We start from the raw sequence: 13,420 nt of genomic DNA, 5'->3' as shown, positions 1-13,420 counted from the left end.
TTATATTACATAATTTTTTATATCATGCTCTCAATTTTGTCTTCCAATAATATGATAATATTGAAGGAATTAATAATACTGAAAACGCTACCACCACCTGGATTCGAACTGCGCACTTCTCATTTGAAGTACAGGGCATTGCCAAAAAGTTTATCAGTGATTACAGTAAAGTTACTGAATAATGTTATTTGAAAACTGTAACCAATCCCTTAACATAAACTGTTGGACTAACTGTGACAACAAGGCTGCCCTCTGGTGAGTAGTCAGAGAAACACTTCAGTAAAAGCCAAGCGTTCCACTTGATAGGTTGTATCAGACTTTGGCTCTGTAATTTTCTTAAAGTTAAACGTAATGTCCGTGTATAACTTAAAACCTGGTAATAAATACTCGTTACACTATACAGGACTCTTCTATGACCCTATCTAAAAAATCCCCTTCACAAATTTTTTTTAGCAATTATCAATGTTACTTGAAAATTATTTAAAAAATTACGCGATTTTTTTTAGCGCTTTTCCGAATAGTGAACGCTAAGTGTTCGATATTTCCTTTAAGTTCCTTCAAAATTATGCAAAGTTTGCACGAAACCGACGAGTTTAAGATCGATCATTCCCTTTGTTAGTTAACTTTCAAAAACAGGAATACTTTCTGTATATGTTTCAATTTCACTTTCAACTACTCATTTCAATTTGATCTTCATAATAATTGCATCAATTGGTGTTTTCATGGTTTTCCGCATGTGTCACGTGTATACGAACCATTTTCCCTTAGAAAGTCCTCCACGAAGGCATCCCTCCCCTTAGGCAGATAGCCCTCGAGGCTTTGCCATAATCACACTTACTTTTACTTTAGAAAATGCTACTATGAAAAATTTACTACCATTCGTTAAAGAATACCTTCATCCATTTCTGCTTTCATATTTGCTATCTTTATCCATCTTTAATGTCTTCTGTTTATAGATTACACGATTAGCTTGCTGGTTAATGGAGGCTAGTTTGCATGCTAGATGAATACAGACTCATATGCAGTGTGTTTGGTAAGGAGACGTTCAAATGCTCGACGAATTCGAACAACCTTCGGCGTCTGCTTAACTGGCAAATGTAAATAAGCATAAACTTTCTCCTTAATGAAAATTAAAATACAGATTTTAATTAATTTATTTATTTTTCTTCTTTTTTAATGCTGGTATGTTGGAGAGACATCCAACAGGTAGCCTCACTGCATATTTTATAATGCCTGACTGTGGCCATTATAAAATAACATTTAAATGTTCTAAACCCTTTTAGCCAGCTTATTATGTTATATTGGCATCGACAGAATCCACTGGATTTGCGTAATTTTCTAATTTTCTGAGTATGGATACTCAGAAAGAATCGTTGTTTGACTGAAAGCAAAATAAGATTACATCTATTCTTAAAATTTTAACCTAATTAACTATCGTTTAAGGCAGGAAACAACCTACGAAACTTCGCTTTCGATCAAACAACAGTTATTCCTAAAAATCTTTGTTTGGCAAACGAAGATTTCTTTTCTTTAGTTTTCAACGAAAAAAACGCTTTCTATGCTTTCTCAAATTTTCTTAATACTCGCACGTTATATTGCAAAAATTCTTGTCTTCTACATACACTTCTTTCAATCACAGAATAATTTGATTCATAAAATTCACTCTATGTTTTCCAAATCGTTATTATTATATTCTTTCCTAAATTTGTAAATTACTGAAAAGAATTTCGATCTTCTCGATCGGCAGCCACTTGCTCAAAAATTGCATACACATTATTCTAGTCTTGGTTGCTTTTTTTTTTTTTTTTTTTTTTTAATCAAAGAGTAGAGTAATTTATAAAATGAAATAGAAAATTTTTAGTTTCTTATTACGCTGTCCCATTCTTTTATCAAAGCATGTGTAAAACGGAAAGACTTCGTTACTTTTGAGTCATACGCATTAAAGGAAAACGTATTCCAAAAGCAATCAAATAAGATTTAGAACGGGGTGAATACTTGAGAAAAATTTCGATACACGATTTTTTTCATCACTTTAATTCAGTGTATGTAAAGTAAACCTGCGATGATTTTCTTGTTTCACAGAAAAATAATAGGAAAACAGCATTCCTCCTAAAATTTAGGTTAAATCGTATTAAATTTGTCTTACATTTATTATTTTATTTGCAAATACAATATAACAACTAGTGATACATTATTCTGTTAATTATTTTCTTAGTTTATCAAGCAAAAATTTAAGTTTTTCCAACAGTACAATTTGAGCCAACTGGCGCAATTTCCACCAGTCAACAAAGTAACCCTATGAAAGGCGGAAGGAAGTAAAGTAGGTGGCTTTGTTGCCTATCGTTAGCGGTTTTCCGCGGATGAGAACGTCTTCAGATGGGCGGGGCACAAAGGGCCCCAGTGCCTAAAAGAAGAGGCTCCTTCAAATGTAAATAAGATACCATGAGACGCGTTTTCTCCTTGAGTGATGATCGTTTATTGCAACCATTAGCTACAGTATTATATAGTCTTTATCAAAGTAACGATTCCAGATGATTCAACTTAATAAGCTCTGAAAATGGATGATGTAGTATTGAATTCCGGGCAAAGGAAGTGAATAGTTGCGTAGCATACACTATATGCAAAGAGATTGATGTAAGAACAGGAGGAGGATATGTTGATTCATATTCTTAATTGTCTCCTAAATTTTTCTTCAAAGCTACGCAGTCCAACATATTAACCACTAGAATGAAGAGACACGGTTAATTCCTTTTCCTTATTTTTCAGTCTTCACTTTCATTATTATATTGTTACTAATATATAGACATACTCCGTTTCATCGTGCTACGTAAATATTGCGCAGTTTTCAAACTGAAGTTTTAGGGAACATTCGAGATCGTAAATCTGCTCTCTCGCTTTGTTTTCTTTAAGTTAGATTTTGGTAATTCTCCCCATGCGTTGAACGTTTCCATTGTTAACACTGAAGTAAAATTAAATAATAGTTATATGAAGTCCTCTAAATGTTTTATAGTAATGTATAGTTATGACTTGAGTTTTCAAAAATTATTATAAGTTAAGTTTGTTATAAGTTAAGTTTGTTGCTAAAACTGCCCATCACATGAATTTCGCTTTTCTTCAAAATATTAGAGTTTGTTTTAATAAACGTCGTCCAGACTGGTTTCAATGTTTCAAACCTTTGCACTGATACATACTGTATTGAAATTAAGACTACTGATTATTGCACTACTTCCTAAATTGAAAAACTTTCAATTTAGGAAGGGGGGCTTCTTTTGACCTTCGAAATTATAGTACTGGAATTCTACTCACGTCACGTCAAGTCGCTACTACTATAAAAATTAATTCTTTAACACTAGTAACTAATTAATAACACTAGTAAATGTGCATATTCTGAACGCCAATAAGTTATTTGGCGACCATACTCTCTAATATGTTATCATTTACTCTAAAAGCGTAAATTTCGTCAAGATTCTTATTAAAGGATTGTCTAATTATTACACACAAGGATACTACTAGACTCATTTAAGACAATTTGGAGTCCTAAGTTCACACACATCCTTAGTTCAAAAGGATAACTTCTGACTGCTGAAGGAGTAACATCCAAAACATCATCGGGGGAAAATGACTCTAACCTCTCTCCTAAGACTTTTCACTTGAGTAAAAAGTGACTTTCCTGTATTTCTCAAAAGGAATGAAACGTTTTCATTCGTTATTTTCGCGAAACATGAAATAGCGCATTTCGCATCAAATGACACATTTCAAGAAGTTAAGATATTTTTATTTATTCTTTGATTATATCGAATTGCATTTGTTTTCTGATTGAAGTATAACTTTAGATTTCTAATTAACACTTCCTCTTCAAGACGTGTTTGACACTACTTTTTAACTCGCACTTATGTAATTTTACGTTACCTGACATGCAACTGTTTAAATTTACAAACTATGTAAGTGGGAAAGCATATATTATTGTTGAAGAATAAGATTTTCGATCAATAACAGGTATCTTTATAATTAACAGTATAAAAGGCACTATCTGAATATTCTTTCGATCATATTTTGGGAGCTTTTCTTTTTGAACCTATTAAACTGTGTTAAAAAATAAATCCGTATTAAAATATTTCAAATTTAATATCACATTTCAATATTTAATATTTCAAAATACTCAAAGTTGTTTTCTAGTTTTCCTTGCGTAAATTACTTTGAATATGCAAGAAACAATTTGTGTTATGGAAATTTGATTTAAGGCATTAATAAATAATATGTATAGTTATGATAGTTATTGTGATAACTTGCATAAAAAAATATATTCTAAAAACGACAGTTTTAATTTTTTTCTGAACTTATTTTTATGTAAAAAAATTAACTAATTTTATTTCCAGTTTTTCAAGTAGTATTTGAATTAATATATACTTGTCTCATAGCTTCTAAATTCCTTTAAAAGAACCAACAAACCTATAACCACAGGATATTATTGCCTAATAATTTGTCTTTATAAGTTTATTTTGTTTTGTATATTGTATGGCGAATTCTAAAGTTTTCTTCTCACAAAATTTCTTTTGCAAATCAAAAATGTTTAATTCTTATTTAAAGCAATTTTATTACGTTTAAAAATTACAAATTATTCAATTAATCAAATATATATTTTAGTTAGTTTGTTATTTTTGTATTTTAAATGATAAGTTTACCATGATTAATTTTTTAGCAATATAGTTTTGTTTATGAGGTATTTAGAAAATTCTCCAAACTACTTGTATTTCATACGTTTACTCGTTATGGTTGCAGCATTGCGGCCAATTCACTGTAGCTGCCGTGTTTGAGCGTTATTAATGAAAACTATAATTTTGCAAATTTTATCTCTTTGATATTTTATATCTTGCTTATTCTATACATATGTATATATATAATTAAACAAAGGAGAACAAACTAAAGACCTTTGTGGTTAAGAATTTTGCGCATTGAGCTGCAAAAATTAGAAAACAAGGTAAAAAGAAAAATTCTTAATGCTTCCGCTTAAAAGTCGTTGTGATACTGTGGTTCCTGTGAAAATTTTTTTTAACATAAGTTAAAATAAAGTGCAATGAAAAAGGTAAATACAAAATAAACAAAATTATCACTAGAATACTTGCAAATAAAAAGCGTATTTAAAACTCAAATCAAATTGGTTCAAAATAAAGCAATTAAAAGTAAATTAAAAAGCCTATAATTTGCGCTAAAGCTGCAAAGTAATAAACCAATAATTCATTATAGTTTATAATAAGAAAACCTTCCATATACTATAAATATACTTGGATATACTTTCCATCCAAGGAACACAAATTTAAAACCATCAATGAAAATATTTTTTAGAATTTAAATTAATATTTTAAATTTTAACTATTGTTTAAAAATCTGCTTTAAAAATTTAAAAATCTGAAAAATCTTTAAAATTTAAAAATTAATTATTATGATATATATATATATATATATATATATATATATATATGCTAATTGATTGATCCGCACATAAACTTTATCCGTATATTTCAGTTTTTAAAAAACATATTACTACTCAGGAAATCGGTTATGATAACCCTCGTTAAGAAATTGCAACGTCATGTGGATCACTTCCCGCAGACGCAATGATTAAAGTTGTTCAAGCAGCCGCTCGTTGTTGTGCTATGGGTTCGTTCCCTAATGGCTACCACTGAAGTACTTTGAGCAACAAAAGTAATTGTACTGATACAGTGCAGGAAGTTTGTATTAAACCTAATATAACTTGTGATATGTGTTATCATATTAACCTGTAACTGAATTCAGCAGTAACAGACAATAAAGATCTTTCATGAAGATGTGATCACATTTTTCTGACGGACCCTGTATTTGAAAGGCAAAGAAAATTCGGAATTTTTCTCAAATTGGGATCAGATAAATAGATTGTATAAGCAAAAAATTCATGACTCTCTTGCAAAAGATAATATGTGTAGTCCGTCCAGAAAAAGGTCGGCAAGAGAGGGAATGATTAAAAAGTCCAGAAAAATATCAGCAAAAGAAGAAATTAACTTGATAAATAATAATATGGATCGTCTTTCCATAATTGTGCAATAGAAGATACTTCAAGAAATCAGAAACATGAAAAAAAAAAAAAAATAGCAAAATCCTCTATGGCAGCAGCGTCGAATGGCAGTCACCGTGCAGCTACGAAAAGGCAATCAAATACTCTAAATTCCAAAGAGTAGTATCCGACTCCCAAGGAGTGATATCCCACCTCTCTCTAACGCCAAAATGGCACCAACCTCGAAGGAGCGACTTTTCGCTCTAGTAAAAAGCGGTCCCTTCTCACACACACAAAATTATATACTTATTTTATTTGCAAACTGAAAATTGGTATTTGCTGTATGTAAAGTTTATGGCTGAGGTAAATTTTTAGATTTCTGGTTAATATTATCTCTTGAAAAAAATGTTTTACACTACTTTTTAACATGCTATTGTGATTTTAAATATCTGACATATACATCTGTTTTAGATTTGCTAACCTATGTACTTACAAAAACATTTATTGGTGATGAAGAAGATTATGAATCAAAGTAGACCGTCACTGAAAGAAAAAGCACAGTTTAAAGACAATCATACCTTCATTGTTTGGACATATAGTTTTTCTTTCCAAATCTAACGAAATATATATTTCAGAAAATTACATCCACATTAAAATATTGGAAATTCGATGTCATGTTACAATATTTAACATTCTGAAACACTACCACTATCTCACAGTACTTCTGATATGAAATTACTTTGAATACATAGAATATATTTTATTTTACAGAAACATGGTTTTTGCCTTTATCTATGTGTAGTAAATAATAAAAATAAGGAAATCAATGCAACTTATACATAAAAACTGGAATAGCAAGAAATTCGGACTGAAAACTTGGTTTTTGAATAAAAAATAAGGTCTTTCAGGTACTTAAAACTTTGAATAAATATTTCAGAAATTTTCAAAATTTGATTTGAGAAATCAAAAATGCTTAGTTAATAAGGTATTTCTCCCGCCTTCGTGGTATGGTGGTCTATACGCTGGGCGTGTATTCCAGAGGTCTGTGGTTTGATTCTCGGCGAAGGCGGTTGCATATTTTTCATCTTGCCTGCTTCCAAAAAAAATGTCTAATGTCTCTACAAGTTTCACAAAAAAATTTAAAAATCATATATAGTGATATACGTTCTGAATTTTGTATACATATTTTAATTTTAAAAAAATTATTATTACTCGTAGTTTTCATTCACAAGATTAGAACATGCAATCATGTACGCTAAATTTTCCATTAAACAATCATAATAATTAATTTATTAAAAATATTTCTTGAAAAATTTTATAATCATGAAAATTTGACTGTGTTAAAACACCTGATCATGTCTCAGTAAACCTGTATTATAATCTGCTAGATTTAACTTCCTAAAATGCTACTTATAAATGAATATTTTAATACAATTTGTGAATTGATGTTACTGATAGTTTGTCTTCTTGAGCATAATATGCATAAAAAGTCGAATAATAAATTTTAATATACATTGAAATAAGAAAAAAATGTGAATTTAATTTCTCTTACATGAAAATTATTCAGCTTTATTTGCAATGTATGAGATTCAGAAAATAAATAACCATAAAATACTCTCATGCTATTGTTTTTAACTTCACATATCATATTGCAAAAAATGTTGAGGAAAAAACGTTTCTATTTCTTATCAATCAAGTGAAAATTATGAAGAGCTTAAAATTAATTAACCCTCGTGTGCTTTCCCATAAATGAATAATCCTAATTCAATCCAAAATTAATTAACCTATTACCCCAAATTATGAATAAAGCTTAAAATCTTCAGTTAGCTTATAACGCTTTTTTTACTTTTGAGAAGTTATATGCATACAAATTCCTGTACATTAATCATTACAGGTGAATAAATGTTTACATATATTTTTAGACTATAACTTATTTTTATATATGCTAATTCTAATTCCAAGTCTCATATGCAAAGAATGAAGTAAATTTTAAAGTTAAATAATATAGATTAGCACACATGTGTAAGATAAAAATAATCTGTAAAAGTCTTAAATCTGTTTAAAAAAAATTGATAATAAGTTTCATGAAAAATGATTCACTAACGGACCCTGTATAATCAAATTTTTTGTACTTATTTACGTCAATGCATTGTATTATCATATACTATAACGAAAAATCAGAGCTTCGAAGTTAAAGGAATGAAGCCTCCATTTCCTGGTTAAAGTCTTGTAAGATGTTGATGGTTCCATTAGGCTGAATGGATCTCAGAGCTATCGCAGTAACATTTGGATAGTATGGATCTCTGTTGTTCCACAGGCTGTCCTTTTATAGGATGCGCAAGTCACGTTAGCGTCACTGTTGGGTCGTCAACTCGTGACATCACACTAAGGTGTCAATTCGTCTCTGAGTTCCTATGGGGAGCTGGCTTAGCGGAAGGAGCATTCCTGACCACGTGGTCCTCGTGAAACCACATGGGAAGTCTAAGTCTAACGGCCCACATGCACAGAACCTATTAAAATTCGCTGTCTTCACAGTACCACTCCAGCAACAGAAGTTTTTACGAAAAGACAGGTCTTTAGGTACAGTTCAGCTCAATCAAGTGGAGTACTTGTCATGACCACGCTTAAACATTTCACATTCTATTCTTAGCATTCCTACTAGCTTTTCGGTGAGGTCGTGAAATTTTTCTAATTAAAAGAAACCCGAAGAGATCGAATTATCACTGTATTAGATGTGTTGCTTTCATAGATGGGTATGTGATAATAAGCCTGTGTAATATCTAAAGAAAACACTATTTTGCCGTGAAAGGGAAATCTTGTACATGTGGAATAAGATATGAAGCAAAAACTATATAATTATGTGCTCTGTAATCGCCAACTAGTCTAATGCCGGTAAGCTTTTTATGTACTAAATGTAAAGGTGATAACCAGTTATTTATTGAAGAGGGTCGACAAATTCTCTGTTTTAACGTACATTCGAACTTCTTTTTTGCAACATCATAAACTTTGTCTCGAAGCCGTCTTCCTTTGGAGTGGACTGGTTGGCCTTTAGTTTCGTTATAAGGAATTGTGTCATGTTCGTTTTGCTATGTATAAAATGATTAGATAAGTTAGGAAATTGTGTAAGAATTTTGCGATATTGGGAGGATCGGGAAAGTAACATTCAGTTGAGCGTTGTGCTCTCTAATTTATCTTTACCACTACTAACAAGAAAAGTTTAGAGATATTACTGAAAATGCATTGCCTCAATGGACTGAAAAACTGAACATGAAAATTTTACATACACATTTTCACGAATAATGGATGAAGCAAGACTACAGCTAAGAGTCTACCAGTTCAGATAAACCAGTAATTGGATCTGAACCATCATCTGTCCTCAGACTGAAATAGAATAAAAAAGTAAACTACTTTTTCTGTTATGTCAGTACTATGATAAAATCTGAAAAGTCGTTCACTAGAATTAGTCTTTCTGTTTCCCAGAAGGTTTTTGACCCAATAGGTTTTTCTTGTCCTATAACTCTATTTCAAGCTATTACTTCGAAAAAGTTTGAAATCAAAATTAATTTGGGATGACGAGATGCCAAAAGCGCTGAAATTCATTAACTCGTTTGATTTCATCTGTTGAAATTTGTACAAATTCCTTGATACATATCATTCAGTAGCTGTTTATCTACCAGACTTCATATATTTTGTGACATAACTAGTCTTTCTTATGTAGCAGTCATTTATCTGAGAAGTGAAAAAGATTAACAATTTTCTGTGCAACTTGTGCCAGCTAAATACAGAATAGCAGTACTGAAGAAGTTATCCATTCCTTCATTGGAACTATTGGCTCACACCTTAGGTGCTCTTCTTGCAAACTTTTCAAGAAGAAAGCTTTGAATTTTCAATGCATCAATGGATATTTTTGACATTTCTCCCACTGCTTTACATTGGGTTCAGCACAAAGAATTTTGCACAGTATTTGTTCAGAATAGAGTAAAAAATATTCAAAAGCTTTCTAATATAGACTAGAGAGATGTACCGTGGTTGGAGAATCCAGCAGACTTGTCCTGTTAGTTAAAAAGCTGATAAATTCTTTTTGGAGGAAGAAGCTTTCATGGTTAAGAAAAGGATCGATCTGAAAACTATTTAATGAAGTAGCTCTCGAGAAAAAAAGAGGTATAATGACTCTAGTAGATGAAATATATGAAAAGGCTTGGTTTTTGAGTTACAGAAAAATTGCAAGACAGACTAGAGAAAGTTGTTATTCAATTCAAGGAAATCTAAGCAGATTCGGTTGTGTGAGAATTATCTGCGAAATTAATGAAGCTAAGAAAAACATAAGAATCGTTTACTAAAGACTATTTAAGAGGTTTAAAGTCTATTTCGTATTTTAAAAACTGCTCGAGCATGCCTCAAGACCAAACTGAGAGAATGAGAAAATTTTGATAATTTTAAAAGTCCTAAACATAAGAGATCGTTTTAACCAATGTGTCACATTGTGTTCCTCTTTTGTGGTAAGGACAGTAATATTAGACTAGTGAAAACAAAGACATCTTCTAAAAAGTCATTTCCAATGTGTATATCTACCAGAGATAGAACATTAGCACGGTATACATCAAATACCTACCAGATCTAATGCAACAAAAAAGTGTGCCTAAAAATTATTTGCATTAAGAGATGAAAACGTTATTACTAAGGGATGGAGAACTGTCCAATTCCCTTCTAGGTTTAAAGATTTTGAACTTTGGTCTATTTTTGAGGGGAAACTCAAATATTTAATCTGAAAACAACCTACACAGTTTAATTATTTTGGGTCATTTTTAAAAGCTAACGCTTTCTTAGTTATCAAGATTTAATTTTATGCCGATACTATTGTAAATAATTTTAATTGTATAATTTGATGTTTTAATAAAATGTCTTTCATGAAAGTGACAGAATGTTGGATTAAGCATAAAGTTTCGTAGCCCCACTTTTTGTTGTTTTAATTTATGAATATGAAATTAAGCCGCATAGGAGTGGCAACGATGTAAACTTTTTGGTTAAGTTGTACTATGCAGCGTTGAGTGACATAACTGGTATGAGTTTTTGAGCATTCTAAATAGTTATTGATAAATAAAATTTATGAACAGACTTGAAATGGGTTACATTTACTGTCATATCTAACAGCCATCAAATACTTTCCCAGGTATCAGTGCTGTTATCAGTGCAAATTGTGACATTGAACATTGTGTATAATAATTTGTTTTCAGTGTATTATCATCAAAAGGGAAGGGCAGAATTTTCCAAATATTTTCTTTAATAAATAGCTACACCAGCTTCTATAGCAGGAGCATATGCCGTGTCAGCATTAAAAATGTTCTCACATTCACCTTTTTCTTATAAGTGTGTCCAAACCCAATGAAATGTGTGTTTACTGAAAACGCACTGTACACCAAGCTTGCCATTAGCTGAAAGTGCAAACATATCTTTGATGAGCATAACGTGTTACAGAAGCCATATTAGCATACTTATTTTACACTGTTACAAAATAAATTGAACTGTATGAAAATTTTTACAAAAAATAAGGACCGAGGCACTAAGATTTACGAGGTAAGTTGAAAAATAAGTTTCCCCTGTCGACTGTGGTCAGAGTTGTGTATGAAAGTCAAAATATAGAATGAGACATTAAAGATATGACATACCTTTATTTTTCCACATAGGTACCAAGTACATTGAGACATTTGTCATATCGCTTGATAAGCTTCAAAAAGCCCTCCAGGAAAAAATCAGGGCTTTGCATACGGAAGAAGCGTTGAACGGCTTGTTTCATTTCAGTATTGCTTCCAAAGCGCCTTGCCCCGAGATTTTTCTTCAAAGCCGGAAACAGATGGAAGTCGCTTGGTGCGAGATCAGGACTGTATGGCGGATGGTGTAGGCGCTCCCAACCAAGAGTTGCAATATGGTTTTGCGTTGCCGTCGCCGAATGTGGTTTGGCATTGTCATCCAACAGCAGAACGCCAGATGTGAGAAGGCCAGGCCGCTTTTTCCGAATCGCCTCTTTCAATTTCGACAGGGTGTCACAGTAGCGCGTAGCATTGATGGTTCCAACCTCCAAAAAGTCCAGCAACAAAACTCCTTGGGCGTCCCAGAAAACTGTGAGGGAGTTTATCTGCAGAGGGAGTTATCTTGAACTTCTTTCGGACAGGTGATGACGGATGTTTCCACTCCATAGATGCGGCCTTCGATTCTGGCGTGAAATGGTGGACCCCCGTTTCATCCCCCGTCACAATCCGAAACAGAAAGTCATTGCCATCTTCATGGTAACGCACGAGATGTTCCAGGCTGACCCCCATACGTTGTTCCTTGTGTGTCAAGGTCAATTGTCGGGGCACCCATCGTGCTGACACTTTTCTGTATATCGAAGAATGTCGTGGATGATGTTTTGAGCTCGCTCATGTGAGATTCCAAGTTCTTCCGCTACTTCATCGATGGTGATACGCCGGTTCGCTCTAATCATGTCATCCACCTTCCTGACATTTGCATCTGTAGTGGCCGTGCGCGTCCGTCCAGCTCTCGGTATGTCCTCCACTTGCTGACGTCCATCACTGAATGTGCGACACCATCTCCGCACCATTTGCTTCGACATCACACCTGGCCCATAGACTTCCACGAGGCGGTTATGAATTTCTGTTCCTGATACTCCACGTGCCCATTCATAGCGGATAACCGCTTTCACTTCCTCCTTTGACCACGAATTCAAAACGCACCTTCTCTCCATACCTACCGGGGCTCAAATGAGAGGCTGGTCTCCGCTTTGCGCAGGCACTGCGCCATCTGCTTGATTTGCAGCGACCTCTACCCAATGGTGTATCGGTGACTTGCGCGTTTTCCTGCTGTGTCGCCTTTCGCCCATAGCCGTTCAACGCAAAGCAAATGCAAAGCATATGCAAAGCGTGAATTTTTCTTGGAGGACTTTTTGAAGCTTATCAAGGGATATGACAAATGTCTCAACGTACTCGTACGAGAATAATAAAATAAAGGTATGTCATATCTTTAATGTCTCATTCTATTTTTTGACTTTCATACACAACTCTGACCACAGTCGACAGGGGAAACTTATATTTCAACTTACCTACGTATATGAAATATCTTACCTTTTGAATTTAAAGGCAAAAGAAGTGAAGTATTTATCAGTCCAAATATTTGAAAGTTCATGCAAAAGACAGTTTTTAAAATACTAAAAAAAAAGGAAGTGTGGTTGTTATTCATGGATGTTGGGCTCAATTTCTTTGGCTATATTAAATTTATAAATGATAAAAGCCCTAATTCAAAAGATTTTGGAGTTTGATTTCTTTCTTGTTACTACTGAAGCAGTTTTTGATGAACAAGGTGAATGAATTCTTTAACAGAATCAACCGTGCAACAATT

The sequence above is a fragment of the Stegodyphus dumicola genome, chromosome X1 (assembly GCF_044657685.1).
Source record: "Stegodyphus dumicola isolate Sdum_Otavi_A_Nest chromosome X1, ASM4465768v1".
Taxonomy (NCBI): domain Eukaryota; kingdom Metazoa; phylum Arthropoda; class Arachnida; order Araneae; family Eresidae; genus Stegodyphus; species Stegodyphus dumicola.
The sequence above is the reverse complement of the archived record's forward strand: the minus strand, read 5'-3'. Positions refer to the sequence as shown.